Raw genomic sequence first — 25138 nt, forward strand, 5'->3', positions numbered from 1 at the left:
CCCTCTGCCCCAGTATTTCACACTCAGCATTTAGGGCTCCCTGTTCTGCCACTAAAGTTTTCTTTTGGCAGAATAAGAGGGCTCCAAAGAGATCTGCTGTGAACACCTATTTTGGGTTTTTTCTAGTTATGAGCATAAGCAGGACTCAGACTACTCAAGTCACTGCTAATCATGTTCCAGGCAAAACTACAAGCTCTAGGATGCATTGTGCATTTGATTAAAATGACAAGTTGAGTTGAAGTGAATATAGTGCGGATGAGCACCAAAAAGAGGATTCAAGGATGTATTAGCTCTTTGCCTTGGAGAAGAAGTAGAGGCCGTGAGAAAAAGCAGCCAACAACATCAAAAGGTGCCTATCGTTTATCTTTCTAGATGAAGTGCTCACGCTAGAGACGTGAGTGAGAGGGTTGGAACGAACCACCTGATATTCCTCTCTTGAAAACTCTTTCCACCACAAGTGATATTTCCGCAGAAGAGTATATACCACCCCAAAAAGACTCAAGGGCAGATTTACAAGCCCCTTGCCCCACTTTTGCGTCACTTTTAACATTGGGAAAGTGACGCTAAAGTGGCGCAAAGGGCTTGTAAATCTGCCCCTCAGAATTCAGTGCCACTCCTGCTCCCATATGTGACATTCCATCAAGGCCCAGTACTTCCGTAGAAACAAACGAGGATGGCGATGCCGGGATCTATCTACATGCTACTTCCGCCTTTGCGTCATAATGCGGTGCTGGTGTTTGGGATAGTTTTATTTCTCAGGTGACTCTGGGGCATATCAACAAGGGCTTTATCTCTGCTTTTTTGGCTTTAAAAGCCAAAAAAGGAGAGATAAAACTAGCGCCCCATCAACAACAGGTTGCTAACATGCAAATTTGCATGTTAGCACCCTTTTACTCTACGCTTCCCCTTGCATCTCTAATGAGATGCAAAGGGGGCGTTCCAGAGTAGAATAATAGGAGAAATGTCGCTAAGCGACATTTCTCCTATTATCAAGTGTGTCGCTAACCCTGTTAGAGACAAAAAAAGCAGCGCTAACCGCGGTTAACGCTGCTTTTTTACGTCTGCTTTTTTTCTGACTTAGCCATGATATCCTATGGAAGGAGGATATCATGGCTAAGTTTGCCTGTCCCTATCAACAAGCTAACATGAGATTATCGCTGGGTTTCCAGCGATAATCTCACGTTAGGCAGTTAGCGTGAGGATTTGTATCGCTATTGAGATAATCGTTGCTAATAGCACGCTATCTCAGCGATAAAAATTCACGCTAGCCGGCGATAATTATCCTAGCGCTAAGTGCGCTTAGAGATAATTATCGCCGGTTGTTCTTGATATGCCCCATAGTCTCTTGCGAAGAAAATGTAAGAAAACGATTGCAGCATAAAGACATTATCACGTTTCCAACAGCGACAGAATAGTTTTCATACAACGCTTTTTCGACAGGAGAAATCATTTTGGTGACAATGTTACTTTGGCAATATAAAAATCCAAAGCCCCGGTGTACACAAGAAGGTTCTGAAGCGAATAGCTTGAATTGGGATGTACACTGCTTCATATACAGTGACAAGTGCTTATTTAGGCTGAATAACTTCGAGCACCAGCCTCTTGCTCTTAATATTTATCTTTGACCTTCAAGAGGCTCCTTCAAGAGTGTTGGTGCTCTTGGTGTCCTCCTTGACCCTGGCGTGTCCCATTTCAGGTCTGTGTTTTATCATTTGCCGGTGGTGGACAGGCCTTTCATCCATCACTGTCCAAACTTTGCCCAGACCCTTAATCATCTCAGACTGGAGGCTGGAGCACTCTCTGCCCCCCTCGCTCCCTCCCACTCTGTGTCTACTAGCTCTCTGCCTCCTCCTCCTGTGTGTTGTCTCCTCTCCTCTTCTCTAATCCCTGCTTCTCTTCTCCCTGAGTCACGCTTCATTTCTCTGCCTCTCCCTTATTTTTCTCTTTATCCAGTATTAGGGTATCTTTCATAGATTCACATGCCTGAATCATTCCCCGTCGTCGGGAATGGGAGTCACCGGTAAATAACAAAGTAATGTCCAGAAGACATAAAACAGCCATAGGCCTCAGAGGCCTTAGCTTAGTAAGCTATCCACGTCCTTATGTAAAAAGGACCAAATTTTGGCCAGAGCCAATCAGCTAACACCACCCTCTAGAACCTTCCTGGTAGGAGCTCTAGTCCCTCAGATTTTCTACCGCACGTCGTGCTAAGGGAGTCTCCACTGAGCTCTGCTCATTTCTTTGGATTTGACAGCATTTCTTCTCAATATTCTGGATTTTCAGCATGGCTGATACACCTAAGAAGGGTTTATTCAGGCCCTGCGCCTCTTGTGGAAAAAAGAGGCTACATATCGACGACCAACACAAGGACTGCTTGTATTGTCTCTATCCCAGTCACAATTCTAAGGACTGCAAGGTATGTCGGACTTTCTCTTCTAAGACCTTGAAAGACCAAGAGGGGCGCCTTTTAATCTGGCTGCAAAGGCTAAAGGACAAGGAGGATGTGGCCTCTGAGGAGAGTGAGAGTTCTTCAGTTGCGTCTCACTCCTCATCTAAAAGACCAAGGGTGGCATCGCCGGGCCCTTCGTCGCAGCCACCTCAAAAGAAGACGCAGAAAAAGTCTTCAGAGGTCCAGGATTCGCCTGTTCCAGGGAGCTCGTCTCCTAAGGTGATGCCCCACACCTTCAAAAAGCCTATTGCCACCTCGTCGACGACAACACTGTCGACAGTAGCGTCGACGAGAAAATCTCCTTCGACAGCGATTTCAGTTACATCGTCGACGACGACTCTATCGACGATGACATCCCATTCCATGTCCTCGACGACGACAACTTCATCGTCGACGGCAGGCAAGTCAATCCCGTCGACGTTAGCCATAAAAAAGTCGTCGTCGAGTAAGATGTCGACGGGAGGGTCGACGACGACGACACCGTCGACGAGAGCTCCATCATCGTCGACGACAACATCGTTGACGACGAAGACACCGTCGACGACGAAGACACCGTCGACGACGAAGACACCGTCGACGAGAATATCACCGACGACGCCGTCGTCGATGTCATCGTCGACGTCATCGTCGACGAGGAGACCGTCTTCATCATCCTCGTCGTTGACGACGACCCCGACGACGATCCCGTCGACGGCATTGATACCTGTAACGTCGGTTACAGCTATACCATCGAGCCCCTTGAGGAGTATGGACACGGACGACCAGAGTACATTTGTGCATGTACAAATAACCAAGCGTGCATTGACCCCGGCCCTCACTTCGCCCAGTAAGGTCTCAACCTTGCCTCCCACTCGCCTCTTTGAAGAGGAGGATTCGGACGACGCTAGTCTCTTTCCTGCGGCGACTAGTCCATCACAACTCCATGTGAAATACCAGGAGGTCTCGGATTACGAAGACAATCCCCAGGATTATGAGGAGGTTCCTCATCAAGAATACATGCCGCCTCCACCTTCCATGGTGTGTCTACCGGCAACCTTGGTCACAGACCTTCAGCTCTTAATAACGGACTATAAGCAGCGTTTTCCGACTCCGGCACCTCCACCGATGCCTGCGGGGCCTTCCAAGGAGGAGGCTACACGACCTCGACCGCCTCCACTGCGTTTGGAGAGGACGGCACCTCCGCCTCGGCCCACCACGGACGACGAGGAGGAGGAGGAGGAGGAGGAGGAACCTGAGGAAGGAGAACTCCAGGACGTCCAATCCCAACAAGATGAATGGGACGATTACATCCTTCCGGCTCCTGTTTCGCCTGTCCCTACCACAGCTGACTCACCGCCCGACGACATCGGCGGTTTCCACAACATCATTGAAAGGGCGGCCCAGCGCTTCCAGATCCCGATGCCTTCGCATCAACAGGACTGTTTCTTATATGACTTTAAGGAACCCTTCAAGAAGACCGTCCGGGCAATTCCGATAATAGATTATATTTGGGACCAGGGCATAAAGATAATGCAGAACCCTTCATCAATGCCACCGGTTCTACCACGCCTGGACAAGAAGTATAAAGCTCCGGACACTGCTCCGGTTTGTCTTACAGGCCATCCAAAGCCGGACTCGGTTATCACTCAGGCTGCGCAGAGGAGGTCAAACAACCCAGCTGCACTGTTGACAGCTCCGCCGGATAAAGAAGGGCGACGTATGGACAACATAGGGAAACGTTTCTCCTCTATGTCAGCCTTGACAGTGCGTGCCTCCAACGCTACTGCGCTATTGGGACGGTACAACCGACAAATGTGGGCGGACATTGCCCCATATCTAGCGGATTTGCCTTCTGACTTAAAAGAAGAGGCAAGGAAGATTCTGTTGGAGGGTGAACGATCTGCCACGGAACTGATAGACTGTGCAATGGATATTGCTTCCACAGGCTTTAGACAGCTGGCTGGTGCGGCTGCTCTCCGGCGCCAGGGTTGGCTCAAGGCAACTTCTTTCAGGCCGGAGGTCCAGACAAAAGTCCTGGACATGCCTTATGATGGCCAGCTTCTATTCGGTTCTCTTATTGACGAGGCATTGCAAGGTATCAAAAAAGATACAGATACTGCCAGAGCCCTGGGGTCTCTGCAATCTCGGAACCCTTCCTTTCGTGGGTCAAGAGGAAGAGGTCAGACTTCCTCCAGAGGAGACTTTCAACAGCGTTCCTCTTTCTCCTCTTCCCAGCAGTACCGTCCACAATCTCAGCAGCGACAACAGTCGTCTTACCACAAAACTTCCTTTCGTAACAGAGGAGGAAGACAAAAGGGTGCCGCGCGGCGGCAATGACTTCCAGATGCAGCCGGTCTCAAACTTGTCTCCACCCTACAAGATTGGCGGAAAAATCTCCCATTTTCTAAAAAATTGGCAAACGATAACTACGGACCGATGGGTCCTTCAATTAATACAATTCGGACATTCCCTGGAATTCACACAAATTCCTCCTCAAACTCCTCCCCGCCAAAGGGCTCACAAAAACCTACGCCCATTACTCCAAGAAATAAAGATTATGCTTCTAAAGGGAGCTATAGAAAAAGTTCCCCTAAGCCAACGAGGGAGAGGGTTCTACTCCCATTTCTTTCTCATCCGAAAGAAAGAGAAGAAATGGAGACCCATATTGGACCTCAGAAATCTCAACAAATTTCTGAAAAAACAGTCGTTTCGAATGATTACCATACAGGAGGTTTTGCATTTACTCAACGCAAACGACTACATGGTGTCGGTGGACCTTCAAGACGCCTATTTTCATGTCCCAATACACCGCAACCACAAGAAGTTCCTGCGTTTCATGGTGGCGGGCAGGCATTACCAGTTTCGGGTTCTGCCATTTGGGCTCAAATCGGCGCCACGCATTTTCACCAAATGCCTAGCACCAGTGGCGGCGTACCTACGCCGGTTCCACCACCAAGTCTTCCCGTATTTAGACGACTGGCTTATCAAGTCCCCATCACAAGAAGGCGTGATAAGTTCTTCCAACGCTTGTCTGACACTCTTCGAGTCACTGGGGCTCACTCTCAACCACGACAAATCTGTCCTGCAACCATCCCAATGCATGCAATTTTTGGGAGCCACACTGGACACCATCCACAGGAAAGCATTCCCGTCACAGGAACGCCAGGACAAACTTCAATCTCTGGCACTCCAGGTAATGACAAGAAAGACACTCTCGGTGCGCCTCTTCAAATCCCTCCTCGGGATGATGTCCTCCTGCATTCTCTTAATCCCACATTGCCGCTTACGGATGCGACCCCTACAAGAGGCTCTGTCGAACCAGTGGATCCAGTGTACAGGGTCTTTCGACGACGTCATCCAAGTAACCCCGGCGATCAAACAGGCTCTGCAATGGTGGGTTTGCCCCAAGAACCTTTCGCAAGGCTTGCCTTTCTTGCTTCCTGCTACTCCTCATATAATCACCACGGACGCTTCCTTAGAAGGCTGGGGAGCTTTCCTTCAGGAGCTACAGATAAGCGGAAAGTGGTCCTTTTCGGAGAAAATGCTTCATATCAACCTTTTAGAGCTCCGAGCAGTCTACCTAGCTCTAGTGGCTTTCCTCCCGAGGATAAAGAACTCAGTAGTGCTTGTCCGGACAGACAACACCACGACAATGCACTACCTGAACAAGCAGGGAGGGACTCGTTCACTGACACTTTCGCGCGAATCGCAGAAAATCTGGAACTGGCTGCTCCGCCACAACATCTCTCTCCGAGCAGATTATGTTCCAGGCACCCACAATGTGTTGGCAGATTATCTAAGCAGGAGGCAGGCAGCGTGCCACGAGTGGGAGCTGGATCAGCAGGTCCTCAACAATATCTTCGCCCAATGGGGCACACCTCAGCTGGACCTATTCGCCACCCAACGCAACGCCAAATGCCAATACTTTGCAAGCTGGCATCCCCAACCAGGATCCCTGGGGAATGCCTTTTCGATAGCATGGTGCAACGTCTTTGCATACGCCTTTCCGCCATTTCCCCTGATCCCCAGGGTACTACGGAAGATGAAGGCGGAACCTTGCACTTTGATATTGGTAGCCCCAGCTTGGCCACGCCAACACTGGTTCTCGGAACTTCACCTCCTCTCCCAGGAACCTCCGATCAGGCTGAAAACGTTTCCATCTCTTCTGACGCTCAGCGATCAGCAGATTCAACATCCGGATCTAGCCTCTCTCAGGTTATCAGCTTGGCTCCTGAGTTCAGAGAGTTTCGGGACCTAGACATTCCTCCAGACTGCAGGCGAATTCTAGCTCGGGCTCGAGCAGATAGTACCAACAAGACCTATTCACTCAAGTGGAAAAGATTCTGTATCTGGTGTAAGACGAATAAGTTGCATCCTTTCTCTTCCACCCCAGGACAAGTCTTACCCTACCTTTTACATCTAGCAGAATCTGGTCTTGCTCATGCCTCCATTAAAGTCCACCTAGCTGCAATCTCACGTTTCAGAAGATCTTCTTCCGGCCCCTCTTTATGGTCTCATAGACTCATAAAGCAATTCATGAAAGGACTGTTTCGCACATTCCCTCCAGTAAAGCCTGTTCCACCGGCCTGGCACCTTAACATAGTTCTAGCTCAACTAATGAAGCACCCGTTTGAGCCCATCCACAGAGCTGACCTTAAATTTGTTTCCTGGAAGGTGGCACTTCTACTAGCTCTTACCTCGGCAAGACGAGTGGGAGAGCTCCAAGCATTCTCTATCCAGGACCCATTCCTGCAATTCAAAAAGGATAGAGTCCTTCTCCGCACAAATCCAGCTTTCATTCCCAAGGTTCCATCTCACTTCCACCTCAACGAACCTGTTGTTTTACAATCATTCTTCCCAAATCCACAAACAGTGGCGGAACGAACTCTACATTCACTAGACATTCAACGTTGCTTGAAATTTTACATTGAGAGAACGAAATCTTTTCGAAAATCAAATCAGCTATTCATAGCCTACAGCAGACCTCGACGAGGGCTTCCGCTCACAAAACAGAGCATTTCCCGCTGGATTTCTTCGGCCATTTCTTTCTGTCACCAACAGGCAGGACGTCCGTTGAGAACAACGGTCCGTGCCCACTCCACAAGGGCCATGTCTACTTCCATGGCTCTTTTTGCTGGGGTGCCCATTGTGGACATTTGTAGAGCGGCCACATGGAAGACGCCGCATACCTTCACCAAGCATTACTGCCTGGATGCGGAGATCATGAAGGATGCGTCAGTGGGTCAAGCGGTACTCCGTCATCTTTTTAAATAGAGGTGAGCCCTTTCTTTCATCCCACCATCCTCAGTTTATGCACATTTCGCACTATAATGTATGCTTTACTTATTCATTGCTTTACAATAGCACTGTTGTTTATCTCAGAGAGATGTGGTTATCTAACACCTGTATGTTATCCATATCTTTCGAAATGTGCTTTTTTCACTGCTTGCTACTCTGATTCAGGCATGTGAATCTATGAAAGATACCCTAATACTGGATAAGGAACGCGTTACTTACCTGTAACTGCGGTTATCCAGTATTGGTATCTTTCATAGATTCACATGCAACCCACCCGCCTCCCCTGGAAGGGCTCTCTCGGACCTCTCAGTATACAGCTGCTTAGCACTGTGCTCACGAAAATCTGAGGGACTAGAGCTCCTACCAGGAAGGTTCTAGAGGGTGGTGTTAGCTGATTGGCTCTGGCCAAAATTTGGTCCTTTTTACATAAGGACGTGGATAGCTTACTAAGCTAAGGCCTCTGAGGCCTATGGCTGTTTTATGTCTTCTGGACATTACTTTGTTATTTACCGGTGACTCCCATTCCCGACGACGGGGAATGATTCAGGCATGTGAATCTATGAAAGATACCAATACTGGATAACCGCAGTTACAGGTAAGTAACGCGTTCCTTCTCTTCTGTTATTCTCCTCCTATGCAATCAATCCCACTCACCCACTTAGCCAACTCCGCTCTGCTCTTTGCGCACACGGGCCTCTACGCTGCTTGGCCTTTCCTGACCATCTCTAATTCGCCTCTTTCCTTCTTACCTCCTGTTCTCTCTGTCTCCCCTCGTGTTCTTCCATATGTTTCCCTCTACTCTCTGCTTTCCACTTCTCTTAGTCTCACTCTCTTCTCTGCCCACTTGCCCCTTCTCCTTTGCTCCCTCCCCTCTACTCTCAGTTTCCCTCCCCTTTCTCCTCTCTTCCACTCTTGTCTTCACAACTCCTGCCTCTCTGCCGACCTCACGCTTTCCCTCTGTTTATCTCTTCGGTCTCCCTCTGCGCCTCCTCCTCTCTTGGGTCCTATTCTCTCGGTCACTCTTCTTCCTCCCTTAGTCGCTCTGATCTGTTTCCTCTTCTCACTGCGATCCTCCTCCAGGGCCGGACTGGGAACCACAGCCGAGCTCTTTGCCAGGGCGGTTTTCGGTAGATTTTGCTACAGGGCCTGTAACAAAAACGGCCCCCAGGGGCCCGAAACCAGCCCCCACCCGTGCGGCGCACCGGGGGATTGCCCAGTGCCCGCCACGGCCAGTCCGGCCCTGTCCTCCTCTCCTCTCTGCCTTATTGTCCTCTTCGGACTGCCTCGACCCTCTAATATTTGGGTCCCTCCAACTCTGCCTCTCCCCCGTGAACCCCATGCACTGGGGTCTGCTGCTGTGTCTCATTCTGGCACCAACGTCACTGGCCCCCAATTAAGTCCCTCATTTGAGCCATTCAAAGAAGGCGCTGCTTTGTTTTAAGCTCTTTTGGGCGAAAATCACACAAGCAGTCAGAAATGTCTCTGTGAGCCCAGAACCTCTAGTCTTGAGCCAAACTCATGTTATTTGCCGCCCTTCCCCTTTTGCCACCCTAGGCGGCCGCCTAGTATTGCCTAATGGTAGAAACGGCCCTGATACTAAGCCCTGTCAGCTGAAAACCCAGAGGAATCGGGTTTTTGCTTGCAGGAATCGGGAGGCGGGAGACTAGCCTTGAAATCGGTAGTCTCCCGCCTGGATCGGGAGGGTTGGCATGTCTGGCCTTATGCTTCCCTCGCCCTCGTCTTTCAAATTTACTCCCCCTTCTCTACACTTCTTTTTGCCACTTTCCTTCTTTCTCTCTCTGCTTGGCCTCCATCCCTTCTTCTCTTGGCCCCTTCTTCTCTTGGCCCCTTCTTCTCTGCTCTTTACCTTCCTTATTCTTTCTGTTTTCCTCCTCCCACCTCCTTCCCTCTTCCCTCTTCCTCTCTCTTATCTCTTCTCTGCCCCTCAACACTCTGATCACTGCCTCCCTCTCGACCTCCTTTCCCTCTTCTTTTTGTCTTACTCACGTGTTCTACTTCTTTCCGTTTTCGTTTCGTCTCCCTCTCATTTCTTCTCTTCTTCTCTCCTGTCTTTTTCTGTCTCTCTCTCTTACCTTCTTCCAACCTCTCTACTCTCTCAACCTCTACTTCTCTCTGCTCTCTTCCTCTCACTCCACTTCGCTTTGCCTCCCTCCCCTCTTCTCTTTGCCCCTCTCCTCTGTTACAGCAGTACTGTTTTCCTCACTATGCTGCCACACTTGGCAGTCTCAGTTTGTAATGGTTCCCCAAGTCAGTGTACGAGGATATTGAACAAAGCCGAGTTATGAGAGCTCGCATGTCGCCTCTTTGCAGAGAAGGATGCCAGAAATGCCATTAGAGGCCACTCAAGCCTACTCTTCACGGGAGCTTGACCACGTGACATAACATAAGTGCCTAAAAATAAAGGGGAGATTTATATCAGACTTGCGCCACTTTTACGCCGCCGTTGCGTCACTTTTGTGACGCAGCGGCGGCGTAAACCCTATGGAGATGCGTCACGGTGTAAAATCCTGCGTCACATGAAACCTGCGTCAGGTGGGCGTTTCTACTCAGGGGGGGCGTTCCGTCGCAGGAACGCCCCTGAAAAGTGACTCAGTGAAATCTATAAGATTTCACTGAGTCACTTTCCCAACGCTGATGCATCAAAACCCTGCGCCTGCTTGAAGCAGGCGTAAGGCTTGACGCACCATGTTAGGGATAGGGTAGGTTGGAACAGTGCTGGTGTTGCGTCACGCTTGCGATGCAACTTTAGCACTGCGCCAACCTTACGCCGGCAGATGCGTCACGTATCTGCTTGTCCTTGCGCCGCGATACACTGCATTGTAAATGCGGCGCATCTGCGGTGGCGCAAGAGCAAATTTGTGTGACGCATCTTCCCTGGCGCATCCATGCTGATTTGCAGGGATACGCCAGGGAACATAAATCTGCCCCAAAGAGTTTGAACAGAAGGAGCCATGTTGCGTCTCCTCGGCCGCAGGGTAATTCTCCCTCTTCGAGCGGGCAGATTCTTGTGGCCGTTTTGCATTGGCCTGAAGGGTGAATGTACCGGGCAAACTAGGGTACGTGTCTCCGTGCCTGGGGAAAGCTGCCTCTCTACTGATTTACAATGAATCTGATATCGTACAGGACTGAAGCCACACCATGCTTGAGCCAAAGTGGTACGTGACCCATGTAAGCAGCCCATTGCTTATGGCGACGAGGGGCCCAGCAAGGGTGTGATGGGACTGAATGCATGACAGTTATATAGGCCTCTTGACTCTCGGTTGATTTGTTAAAGGCAGCTGTAGTTGGGTTGGAGTGGACCTTCTATACCACAGGCCCAGGTGCCACTGCACCTGCTGCACCATTGAAGCCTATGTCCATCGTTGAGCCACATTGTGCTGCATATTCCATCAGGAAGAAGGGGATTCATTGCCTGATCGTTTTCCTTGCTTCTGCCTCTTCCACAGTGGATGAGCGCAAGGAAGGGATAAGTCAATTGGATGATACAATGGCTGACCCTATTATTGTTCAGTAAAACAGTCGAGCTGGCCACTAGCGGAAGACGCCGCACTACTTTGCCCACATTGAGGATTACCCTGTGACATTTAGTATTGTCCCAAAACACAAAGCACTCAGATCAACCCACCTTCCTACCAATTTTCATAGAAGCTATGCTGTTCTCATAGCTTCATTGACACTTTCCTTTAAAGAGGCCAATAGATCTAGAGATATCTCTTTTGGGAACTGTTTGCCACTGACCCATTCTGTGCCCCGTGAAACCTGGTACCTCTCTGTTGAAAGGCAATGCCACACATGCATTTTACTAGGCAGTTTTGATCTATTCCATGCAGAAAATGCAATGACATACATATGCGCTGTAGATGGACAGAAGAGTAATGTGTAACGTCTTGAGCTACATAGAGGTCTCACAGCAAGACAATGGGGTAGTATAATCCTGAACCCTCACATCCTCCTTTGGTTTATACCTAAAAAGTCACCATATCTAGTTTAAATATTTTTGCAAATTTGGAATTCACAATTTATTAATTTCCTTTACTGGTTTAAGACTGACTGTCACCAGCCCAAAATTCTGCTAAGGCATAGGAGTCAGAAACTGATACAACACTATTGACCAATAGTCCTGTATTTGTCTGGAATTTTGATAGCCATCGAGATAAATTGTGGTGTGTGAAGTATAACTCCTCACATGCTTCACCTCTGGGCACTTCCTGTCAAGATATGTAATTGGTCTAAGCATTTCTCCTCTCTGACCACGTTGGAACCACAGTCCCTGTGTTCTCTACCCGGGAGCATGAACATTGGGTCTTATATACAAAGAATTAACATAGCGCGGTGCCGCAAGCCACTTGGCTGCGACGCGCTGCGTTAATTCCGAAGCAAAGGTATGCGTTAGATATGACGGATCCCTTTGCTCTCCCCAGTGCTGGCGCACAGTTATCTGCCATGCGCCAACGCAGGCACTCTTGCACCAAGGTGCAAGGATGCCTGCATCTCGGGTGTGATTGTTTATGTGCAGGAAGGCGTCCCTTCCTGCACATAAACAATCTGACATTACTTTTTGAAACTTCTATGTGTGCTGCATTAGCACACCTGAGACTTGCAAAATGTCATTTTTTTAATGATTGTTTCTGTGCAGGAAGGAACACCTTCCTGGGCATAAACAATCACCAGATGGGATTTCCTCGTTCTATGTGTGCTGTGCAATGCAGCATGCATAGAAAGAGGAACAAAAAGCGGAGAAATAAATACATTTCTCCCCGTTGCTCCTCCCTACACCTCCCCTGGGGAGGTGTAGCATTCAGACGCATTTCCAGGTGTACAATTTCTTGTAAATCTGGAAATGTGTCTGGTTCCATGGGTGTTGTGTGGGAACACCCACAGCAACACCCATAGAACGCCCCTTTCACGCAAAGTGCTGGGTGGAAAGGGGCCGTATTTACATGGACAGGAAAAGCCATGCAGGGTGGCTTTTCCTGTCCTTGCAAATATGGGGCAGCAAAATATGCCACCCATGTGTCGCAAAAAGTGACGCACCGGGAGCACAAGGGGCTTGTAAATAAGCCCCATTGTATCTAGATTTGCCATGCACATCAATTGCCACTCAGAATGGATTACCTTGGATTATCAGCCTGAGCCTTTCTTTTAGTTGTCTTTCTTTTTGTTTAAATGAGACGGAAACCTTTCTGACCATTGATTGGCCCTTTGAGGTTTTGAAAAGGATTAATTCCCAAATCAGAATTGTTGGAACTTCTGAAAGAACACTAATCATGGGCTGTGTTTCCTGAGCTGTCCCCTAATAATTCCAGATTTCCCACTGGACGATTTTGGATAGACCTGCATTGTCCCCCCTCAAAGTGTCATATATTGGAATGAAGGTTCTCCTCGGTACAGCTGATCCCCACAATCACACACTTATTCCTCTACAATCTAATTACTACTTGTTGGAAAGCTGTTGCAGCTTAAGTGCTGAACACAGCTCCATAGCAGTCCATACAATTTCAAAATGGTGGGTGGTAGTATGGGATACAATGATGATACATGGTTGTGAGTGATGAAATAGAAACTGAAACAAGACTGTCCAACACATTTATACAATGTGCATCCTCACTGGACACTCTCAGTAGAACGAGGTGTCTCGATAGGCTTCCCTCAGCTTCTTGTTCACATCTTGTAGGGCGTTCCTGCACTGCTTGTTTATGTGGTCAGTCAAGGAACAGAAAGCTCTTGTGTCCTTACTCCCACATCTCCTTTTAAAGTGGAGCTGCCTTCAACTGTTAGCTCCATCACTGCTTCTTCCACAGTGACCAGGATAATGCCTTCTCCGGAGGCATAGAATGCCTCTCTAGTTCTATTGGTGAGGAGAACCATCCCTAATTGTCTCCATAGACATGAACGCTCCTTTAGTCAGACTCGGACATTCAAAAGGCATCCATGAAATCCAACATTCTGCGTCTACCTCAGCGGCATCACCAGAGCTCAGATGTCACAAGTCCTTCTTTCATCCTTGAACCGTGCAACCCTGTTTTCCATCCCATAAATGTATGTCTCTGAATAACGCTGACACAACCCTTTCAAGCCTCTCACGCGCCCACCATCATTGATTCAGCACTTTGGACCTTAACGCCTAGGAGTTCCACTGTCTCAAGCCTGAGAGTGAGTGTCACTCATTGGGTATGAATCTGACTTGAAGGGTGCAAGTCCCACTCAGTGGGAGAAAATTCTACAGGGAGAAAATCTCACTCACAGAGAGAGCAAATCTTGCTGCGTGTCATTCTCAATTGTAACTAGTGTTCGAGGCTGCTGCCTGGTTGGTCATGAAGTTAGTGGTTCAGCGCTGCACAGCTTTTCCAGATATATCCTAATGTTTCAGGACTAAGAAAATAAACATTTCCACTCCACAGTAGAAGCCTGTAATCCGCACGGTGTGTATCTGGAAATCATTGCCAATGCACCCAGCCTATGAGATCACTTGTACGCCTGCATCTTCTGGTGGAACTTTTAGGTCCACCAGAAGATGGTCATCAGTTCATCTCTCGTAAGCAAGTCCTTCTTTCATGTGACTTCTAGTTGTACAACCTTATTAATCTTATGTGGAAAAGCTGGCACCGGGCCCAGATTGCCTAACATACTCTGGGGACACTTGCGTGATTATAAGTGGCTCTTCGCCACACAAATCCACATAACAAAATGTAACATGCAAAAGCTACTTGGTGTCTAAAATTCAAACTAGCATAGGGCCAAGAATTCTTTGCATTCGGAGCACCACCCCCTCAAATCTGTATGCATAGGGCGAGTAATAGGACAAGAAAATTGCAAACACCCCCAGGATTACATGAAAAGCCAAATCCAATAAATGAGCATGTCCTGTGTTTGCATGAAATCCTAGAGCGAATTGAAAGCAGTGGTAAACCAGAGGTAAGCAGAATATTGCATAATATTTCCAGGTCATTTCTAATTTCTATGAAATTACACATTTAATAAAGGTTGCTCATCACATAGACATTTGTCCTGAAGGGTGTACCCAAGTACAAATCTGTCACAAGACACCACTGCTTCATCTGTATGCACCTGCATAATACTTACCATTGCGCTAATGTGGGATGTTCTGTGCCAGTGCAATGGATGGTATTATTTAGAGTTAAGACAGGTCCAGGATCTGCCACAGTTCCGTGAGCTTATTAAGACCTGGCTCTTTCCCAGAGCATAAATTCGTGGGTTTTGTCCATTGATAGCTGTTGCTTAGCTTCTTCACTGTGTCTTAAGCGCCAGGATGCCCGTAGGGTTACGGTGCGCTCTATAAATGAAAATACATACATATTATACAGGGCTTGATTCTCTTAAAGGTGTCGCTGTACAATTATTAGGGGTGGGCGGAATTTGCAAAATTCACTTTCGCAAATTATCGCGAAAATGTTAAAAATCTCCGCAAACACGCGGAAATATAGACAATTATTGTTTACTATTGATGCTCGACTTTGTCTCTTACTTTCTTCAGTCCATAAGCTGATGACGATTAGAAAGGACATCATCATAGCTGCGGATTTAATACACGGTAGTCCACTCCAAAATGAGTTTAAAACTTGTCTTTCTCATTATAACTAACAAACTATGTAGAAGTTGCTGAATTAATTTCATTTGACATTTTACTTTAATTTAACATATTTCATTTTTATAATGATTACTGATTTACTATGAAATTTAGTTTCAACTTAATTCTTTGCTCTGAAAAAAACTCATATTATAGTATTCACTCTACAATACCTCTATGTTTAATACCGAGGCACATGATTATACTAAAAATGGTGTATAATCTAGTCAGCCCAAACAAACTAGATTAAAGTAGTAAGAGCCTGATGTAGGAGGTAAGAGGGATTCCGTGCAGAAATACCCAGCAGCTGGAATTACTGTTCAGGATAGATCTCTCTGCATGGAATTCTGCCGATTAGGAGTTAGATTCCTTGGAGTGGGGGTAATTGTGCTGACGTGGAATTACCTACCATGTGGAAATCCACACCATAATCCCTATTCTGAAGGGTTTAACACTCACATTTACCACCTGCTCTGAGCAGATGGTGAATGTGAGCAGTGGTGTTCTTGAGGGGAGGGGTGGAGGGCAAGCAAATGCTTCCTCTTTGCCAAAGAAAAGTGTTGCAATTTCACCAGATGGCATCACCAGCTGTTATAATCAGACCCAGACACCCTGCACCTGGGAAAACAAGATGTGGGAACCTTGAGAGGGTGTGGGGCAGCGGCCAGAGCGGCTGGCTCATGGTTCGATCCCCGGCGCAGGTGGCAGCTCATCTCAACATCATGAGACTCTGGGCAAAAGCTCAAGTAATCTCCCCGACAGCCCCCAGCATCTGAATACCCTTAGGCAGTGCCATAGCAAGGGAATGGGGGTGCGGTCTTCCCTGGGCAGTATGAGTTTTGGGGGCAGCATTCTCCTCCTGCTCTTACCTGCAACTGTCGCAGGGTGGCAAACACAGGAATCACCAGCTCACCCACCCACACCCTCTTACATGTGGGCGGCAAACACAGAGACCGCCACAGGCTGCCAAAGGTCTAGCTGCCCTTAGGGGTGATAAGTTTGCACATTACAAATATGGAATGATTAATATGAACCATTTGTGATCAGGTGGAGTAGTATCCCACCTGACTCATAGTCAGGCTCTATATGGAGATCAGGAAACCGTAATATTCTAGGCATGATACTGAAGAGTGTTTGCCCATTCAGTCCTACACTTGTGAACAGCATTCTCAACTGAAAACCTACTCAAAGCAATGCTTTTTTATGTGCCATCTATATGGTAATGCTGCAAATCCCACAGAACCCTGCTTCAAATAGTTAATCTTGCTCCAATTCATAAAATCCAAATATGCTCCTTATAAGCAATGCGCTCATTTTCTCAAATTGTCTATGTTACATACCTACATTAGGAAGGCAGCGTGGGTATAAAAGACTCTCATCACAGGCATGCTGACATACCAAACAGTTGTGCCCTTTTTAGGTTTCGCCTGCACAGCGCTTGCGTTGTGTTTGTGAAATTTCTGGTATTTAATTTATCTTAAAAGGGGGCTCTTATCACTCCCTTGGCCGAATTACTGTGTTCATTCGCTTTTGTGTGGAGCTTTTTAGTTTACTTCCCCTGGCTGCACATATTTACGATACTTCTACTAAAACTCTTGTCACTGTTTAAGCCCTATTCACCGACAAGATAACTTCTCTTCCTACGGAAAAGGCAGACGGCTTCTAAGAGAATGCTGGAATGCTTCCTTTTTAGGTCTCGCCTTGGCAGCGCATGCAATGCATGCGCTGTCTCAGCGAGACATAAAGTAATCTGTATGTTGGCTTAAATTTAATGTAATCTGTTTTTCTGCTTGCTATTGGCTTACTTGTGGCAGTGTTCTTGTTATCTCCCTTTCTGTTGGCCATTTACTAACTTGCGTGTAGTCCCGATACAGCGACCCCTAACTACAGGGTTATTTCGCTCTGCTTGCACTTCTTTTAATTGAAGTGCAGTGTGCCATCTGTTTTTCACGCTGTAGCCTGCCTTTGTAATTGGAGACGTTTGAGCATGCTGTGTGATTCCTACACTCCTCCACCCCACCGCCTCTGCTTTCACTCCCCCTCGGTCACAGAGGGGGGTTGTGCTGCTGTTTGAGGCATTTTTATCAGCGCTGCTTTCTTCAGACGAGCCGTAAGGTAAGGGGCACGGCCGCTATTAATGTGGGGCGCTTTTGTAAACAACCTTTCAATGCACCACCCCCACCTTCAATCGGCCGCCACGGTGCGGCACACAAAACAGAGATCTCGCCAGCACCTCCCATAGCACTGCCTTTATTCATGGTGTAAACACAGCTACCATAATTTCAGATCAATCAAACCCAGCCGGCCGGGCTGCCTCTGAATCTCGCTGAGTGAACCACCGCCCACGTTGTTTGCCTCTGTGCCTTCACTGATTTACATCAAAAAAGCACATAGCCTGGCGTGTCTCTGCAGTATGTGGATGTGGGCTGCGCCTTGCATGTTGTTTTCAGGCACAGGTACCACTACCACCCCAGGTAACAGCTTGACCCAGGCAGATGCTGGTAGGGCAGGCAGCACCTTTGTTTTAACGCTGCCTGCCCTCGCCAACAGCAGACAAGTGTGGTGCCTCCAACCACGACCCCTCCCAGTGCTCTCTGTACTGTGGGAGGGTGTTCCGGTAGCACCCTGCTGCGTCTGTAGTCCTGTCGACGGGCAACCCATCACCCTCTCAACAGGCTGCAATCAAAAGTCCCCGGCTCCAGTTAGCTCCAGCAAAGAGGTGAGCAGTGCTCTTGCAGGGGCTTGAGAAATCGTTTTTCAGAATAAGACAGTTCATTTTGTTTACAAAGGTAAACAAGCTGTCACTAGTCTCCTGTAGAAAACACAAATATGCTCCACCCTCTTAATGTGCTAGTGTAGTACCAAGCAATTGAAGATGTGTTGCATACAATATTAAACTGGTTTAAGTCTAGTTCAGTAAAATCTCAGCCCGCAAGTTTTTCCATTAAAATAGCTTCTGCCTGACTATGTTCACTCAATTAAAAACAATATTGGCACTTTTAATTATTACAGGGCAGCAATGTAAACCACTCAGAGATCAGCAACCTTCAGTGTGCACTTCCTGGACTCCAACGAAGTTAGAGCTACTACTGCAGAATCATGCACTGCAGAAATCTCTGTGGGCTAGAGTGACAGACAGTGAAATGACAGAGACCGCTCCAGCTGAATGCAAAATATCACAGACTCTACAAAGAGCGCTCTGCGACAGGATTAATTAGCAGACACAGACGAGATGTGGCTAAACTGCCAGAGGTGCTAACTTTGGAACTGAGGAATCAGGTTTAACTCCTGGCTTCAGCTCAACATTCTGTGACTCTGGGCAAATTACTTAATCTCCCATACCCTTAAAAAAAACACACAAAAAAGAAACCTGGTTCAAGTATAAAGCGCTCCAATGCCCGTGAGGCAGAGTTTGCGCTGTTTTAAAACTACAAAAAAGCATTTGCCATGCAATAGTTCTCGCATTTAAACAAGTTTCAGCTATTGACATTGCAAATAACAATGCCTTTTATTTTTGTTTTCGTTTTTAATACATAAATAAAAGGTATTGTCATTTACAATGCCGATAGCTTAAACTCGCATAAATGCAAGACCTATTGCATTGCACATGCTTGTTATTACTTAGTTGTGTAAAGCAGATGCTTTAGCCTTAGAACATTTGGAGTATTTCCTATTCATGTCTCAGTACCTATCTTTGCACTTTGTACGCATTATTGGACTGATTTTTTTCAACTTTTGGCCATTATGATCAAATTGTAAATGTTGTAATAAATATTGTGCATTACATATAAAGTTAATACACAAGACCTATGCTATATCTCACTAGAACTGGCAGCCACAAGTACAGTTATCTTGCAACAGGGTCATGATTGCAATAGTGCCGCAGGTGCAGTGGCACCGGGACTAAAAGCTTCAGGCACCCCGTAAAAAACACCTAATATTTCTATATTTTTTCCTAAACAGGTTACCACAACTGCAGTTACCTTGCAGACATCAGGGTGATGATTAAATTGGTGCAGCAGGTGCAATGACACTAGGACTAAATGCCACTAAAACACTGAAAATTGCTATATTATTCTACTAAACTGGCAGTCACAATTGCATTTACCTTGCACACAACAGGGTCATGATTTCAATGGTACAGCAGGTGCAGTGGTACCAGGCCGCAACGTTATAAGAACTCCTCTAAACACTTAATATTGCTATATTTTACAACTAAACAGGCAGTCATAAGTGTAGTTATCTAGCAAGCGCTAGGATCATGATTTCAATAGTGCAGCAGGTGCAGTTGCACCAGGACCAAAATCTCCAGGCACCGCAATAAACACCAAATATTGCTAAATTTTACTACTAAACAGGCAGTCACAAGTGCAGTTTCTTTCAGGTACTAGGGTATTAATTTGAATGGTGCAGCAGGCGCAGTGGCACAAGGACAAACAAGTTGTCAGAGCTCCTGCAAACACCAAATATTGCTATATTGCACTACTAGGCAGGCAGTCACAATTGCAGTTACTGTGCAGTTGAAAGGGGCTTGATTTTAATGGTGTATGAAGCCAAAAGTTGTCATAACTCCACTAAACACCAAATATTGCTACATTTTACTACTAAACAGGCAGTCACATGTGCAGTTATCTTGCAGGCAATAGGATAATTATTTGAATGGTGCAGAAGGTGTAGTGGCACCGGCCCCAAAATCTCCAGGCACCCCACTAAACACTGATTATTGCTATAATTTACAAATAAACAGGCAGACACAATTGCAGTTAAAAGGGGCTTGATTTGAATGGTGCAGTAGGTGGTGTGGCCCCGGGGCCAAATACTCTAGGGATCCCACTAAATGCAGAATATTGCTACATTTTACTACTAAACAGGCAGTCACAAGTGCAGTTTTCTAGCAGGCATTAGATCCATGATTTGAATGATGCTGGAAGTGCATTGGCACCGGTGCCAAAAGTTGTCAGAACTCCTCTAAACACCAACTAGTGCTATATTTAACTACTAAACAGGCAGTCACGATTGCAGTTTCTTTCAGGCACTAGGGGCACGATTTCAATGGTGCAGCAGGTGCATTGGCACTGGGGTCAAAAGTTGTCCTAACTCCTCTAAACACCACGTATTGCCATATTTTACAACTAAACAGGCAGTCTCAAATGCAGTTATCTTGCAGGCCCTAGGGGCATCATTTGAATGGTACAGCAAATGAGGCGACACTGGGCCCAAAAGTTGTCAGAACTCCTCTAAACACATAATATTACTATTACTTCAATTAATTCAATGATATCTCTCTTTCATTTCAATTTTCTGAATTTTCCTATTACTCACCCACACTATACCACCAATAACAGCACAATATATTGCCTTTTTGTACATAAACAAGTAATAACACTTTAACAGACTTTCTGTAACTTATGTTGTTCACCTGCTCAGCAAGCTGCAACTTACAACAACAAAAAAGCTTATTATTAATCACACAGGCGAAACCCTTTGCATTTACCAATGCTTATTTTTACGCCTGTGCCTTGTAAATAAGCCTCATTCAGAAACCAGGCCTTAGCCAATTCTATATCTCCACAGAGCATATGTAAATCCATAATTACCTATCAACTCTAAACTACGGACCGTGCCCTCTCTTCTGTGATCAGTACTTTTTAGGTCACTCGCTTTCCAGTGGCATCCAGCAAACACTGTAAGCCATTTACAAAATTGCAGTTGGGTGCGTGACTCTGGTGAAAGAAGAGCATGTTTAGTCTCGGTACCTAGGGAGGCAGTCCTCTTAAGTGAGCCATGGAGGCAGACTGACAAGGGGACACAATTGCACAGAGAAAATTAGTTAGAGATGCGAGGAATGGTGATATCTCTATGACAAAAAATATTGAATTGTTTCGCTTCTGTAACTTTAATTAGTTTTTAGCTCTCGTCTAAAGACAGCTTTAGCTGTTTCCCAGCTTCTTTTTTTTGAAAAACTAAATGTAATTATAGATACATATATACACATAGGGCCATTCTGTCAGCCCTCCATATTCATTTGTCCGTTCAAGTGTCATTCACATGTTACTTCTGCTCACCGCATCACTCAGCATTGGGCATAGGGTGACCAACCGTCCATACATTTCACGGACTGCCCATAATTTGGCCTCTTGTCCATTGTACGTGAGGATTTCTTCCATGGACGCCTTGTGTCCGTAATTTCAGACATTGGAGTGAGCTGCCCCCCTGTAAGCAGTCTGTAAGTCTCACTGCAGGGGCCAGCACGTGCTCCTGCTGTGATGAGTGGCCTGCAGCAGCCTCTCTTGGACCTGGCACAGGCCGCTATCGGTCCATTATCATTCTGTTTGCTATCGGTCCATTATCATTCTGTTTGTCGCCTAATTATCACATACAGAATGAAAATGGGCCTCTCTGAGCAGTGACAACTTTTGCTGTGCCTCCACCTTCCAGAGCTCAGGGCATGGCAAACTGCTTTTGTTTCTGGACTCCTGGCACCTCACCAGGGGCCAAGCTCTGGGGGGGGTGGAGGTTTCATTTTGGGGTATGTTACCCAGGTGCATCCACTGTTAGTCTCTTAAACTGTTACACAAGCAGTGATAATGGTACAAATACAATCGTTCTTTATTATTTATTTATTTTTCTCGAATAGTACAAAGTTTCTGCTTTTGTGCTGTTATTATTTCCATGTTTACCCTCGCCCTTGGAGCACCCTTAGCTTTTACACATCACATCCCCTTGGATGATTGATCGGATGGGGTGTTTTTTCCCAACGGGGTAGAGGGGGCATGTAAGATCTGAGAAGCCTTCACCTTTGATCTTTTTCTTCTTTTTTTTTTAATATGCAAACGCAGGTGTTTAAGTTTCACTCGCGCACACAACAAATGCAGTGCAAGGTTCTATCAACCTAATATAAATTTGTTTTGACTTGTGCTTCTGTTGGTTGTCTATTTACTTATGTAATATTGCGTGACGACCTCTGATGTGTCTGTAAAACTTTCCTTTTCTCCCTAATTTTTGTCCTGGATTCTGACCTTCTGCCCTGAATTTTGACTCTTTGTCTTGAATTTTAACCCTCACTGTCCTACATTTTCACCCATGCCAGTTGGTCACCCTAATGGGGCAGTGGGTCAGACTACTTCATCCATTATGTGTCTTTCACCGGGACTAACGCCATTTTGTCTGCTCACATGTGCAGAGCCACCAGAATAAAGGAATGCAGGGCTGGAGAGCCTGGGCTGCTTATATTGCACAGGTGACCAAAATAAAATACATTTTAAAACGCATGCATGTCAAGGCCAGATTTGTTGGTTTTCCGAATACTTGCTTATTCTAATGGTGGATGACGGAGGTTTTTTTACCAACACTTTTTTACGCTGGCTATTTTCCAAGAAACCCTTCCACAGTTGCCTGCCATGCTCTCAACCCGCGAACACGTGTTTAAGGCAGAGCACTCTTATTTATAGTTTTCATTACTCTTTTTCAATACTCATTCCTGTGCTTTTCCATCACTTTTCTTCTGAACGGGTTGCCGTGAACTTTACCCTGTGACTCTCGACCTCTCTAGCTGACGAAATGCGCATTAATATGCATCAGACACACAGTTGATGGACGGAATGCAGAACAAATCAAAACATTCACCCCCAGTCAAGAGATCTGGGTTAAATCCATCATTCTTTTGCTCACCATGCCTTCCCAGTTTAGACCTGGCTATATGCAAATCAGTCTTGACCCTGTGCCTCATGGGAACAGTTTAGCCCGAACTGCCAAGCCAGGTCCTCCCTGGACCGGAAACAAGCATCCTAGGACCGGTTTCGAGGTTTCACCCCTCTTCAGCCAGGATAACTTGATTCCAGTGGCACAGTGAGCCCAGGAATCAAGCTATCCTGGCTGAAGAGGGGTGAAACCCCGAAACCAGTCCTAGGATGCTTGTTTCCTGTCCAGGGAGGACCTGGCTTGGCAGTTCGGGCTGGACTGTTCCCATGAGGCACAGGGTCAAGACTGATTTGCATATGGCAGGGTTCAAACTGGAATGGCATGGTGAGCAAAAAAACGATGGATTTAGGCCCAGATCTCTGTACTGGGGCGAATGTGTGACATTGTTCTGCATTCTATCCATCAACTGTTGTTTTTGCTTTACTATGCATCGGCATTGCCTGACATCACACTGCTACTGTCTCACTCTAGGGCTAATTTGCTTTTATGTCTGCTAGGAAATCATAATCCTCGGCTCTTGCCTCCTTTCGCACTCTCTGCAGTCTGCAGGGTATGGAGCAACAGTATGGTTTTTACTTGATATTTCTGTTTTAGAGACAGCACGTTGTTGAGGATCATGTATTAGAAAAATAATTTTTATGTCTCACAAATTAAGGTCTGGTAAATCAAGCTGGGGTCGAGAATTTTATCGCATATCCCCACCTGTGCAGGGCATGGAGCAATTGAAGGCTTTGACTTGGTATTTCACTTGTAGTGTGGAAACAAGTTGCAGGTGGCCGCAGGTTAGATGCAAAATAGTAGAGCTTTTTTGATCAGGTGGTATTGTGTAGAGATGTGTGCATAGCCATGCACTGTGGGGAATTATTTGCAAGTGCAGAAGGGTAATCCTATTAAAACTCATCGAACCTCTCAGTTACCCGTCTATATAAAAAAACATGTTGTCTATGAATCTTTTCTGTTCAGCTACATAATAATAGATTGAGAGTTGAGCGGGTTACCTCTTTTTCAAATTAGTCATATACAGGGTCACCACCAGTGCTTTAAATTGGAAAAAATAAGTGCAGGTACTCATCATAATGCAGCCGTGGTCCATGCAGGTAACAGCGGTGGGGCCGGGTTAGGGGGGATTTCGAGGGACGATGCTGAGGGAAAATTAATTATTTATTTAATTTCCCTTGGCATCGTCCCTCAAAATCCCCCCTTACCCTGCCACACCGCCGTTACCTGCAAGGACCGCGGCTGCCATAATGAGATGTGGACTAGGGGGTGGGGCTTAGGCAGAGGTGGGCTATGGGGGTGGGGCTACGGGCGATGCTAAGGGACCCAGCGGGGGGGACACATTTAATTTGATTGAGATTTAATTGGTGTGCAAAACTAGTAACCCACATGCCTATGTACATAAAATACAAATCTGCGATCAGCATGTTACATGTTGTGTTTTGCAGCAAGCACATGTACCCTCTGTGCTAACTTATGATGAGTCAACACTATTATCAGATATATAGTACAGATCTTTTCGGCAAGTACTTTCTTTGGCGTTTGAAAAACGGAACATGCACAGGTAACCTAATTATTTAAATTGGGATCGTTCTTAAAATGTTCCAATGTTAACAACACCTCACCTGGCCTCCCAGCAAGACCTCTGAGCCTTTGCACACTCCCACACCCACCATGACCTGAATGTGGTGGCCTAGCAGAGAAGTCAGCTGAAACAAATTGCTTCTGCACTGACTGCACTTAGGGCTGACGTGAGAAAGGGAAAAGGTAGAGCAAAACCTGGCGTCTCAGGAAGGCCTCTGAATAGTATCTGCACTCCCCCGCCTAGCACGGGATGAATGTGAAGTTCCGGCCTGGGATGGAGCATGAGAAAAACTCAACTTTTAGGCTGCCGAACAGCCCTTGGGCCACAACACCTGCCCTGGCCTCCCTGTGTGTTTCTCAGCCTCCTCACACTTTCTTCTCCCTCGCCTACCATGGCCTCAGTGTGAGTGCCTGGCAGAGGAGTACCACATAGACACTGTTTTGGGTTTAGCTGTTCCACCTACCAAACCCCATGTCCCACAGGGGCCGAATTGTGAATGGCCTAATGACCAGAGCAACAT

This window comes from Triturus cristatus, chromosome 3_2 (genome assembly GCF_964204655.1).
Source record: "Triturus cristatus chromosome 3_2, aTriCri1.1, whole genome shotgun sequence".
Lineage (NCBI taxonomy): Eukaryota > Metazoa > Chordata > Amphibia > Caudata > Salamandridae > Triturus > Triturus cristatus.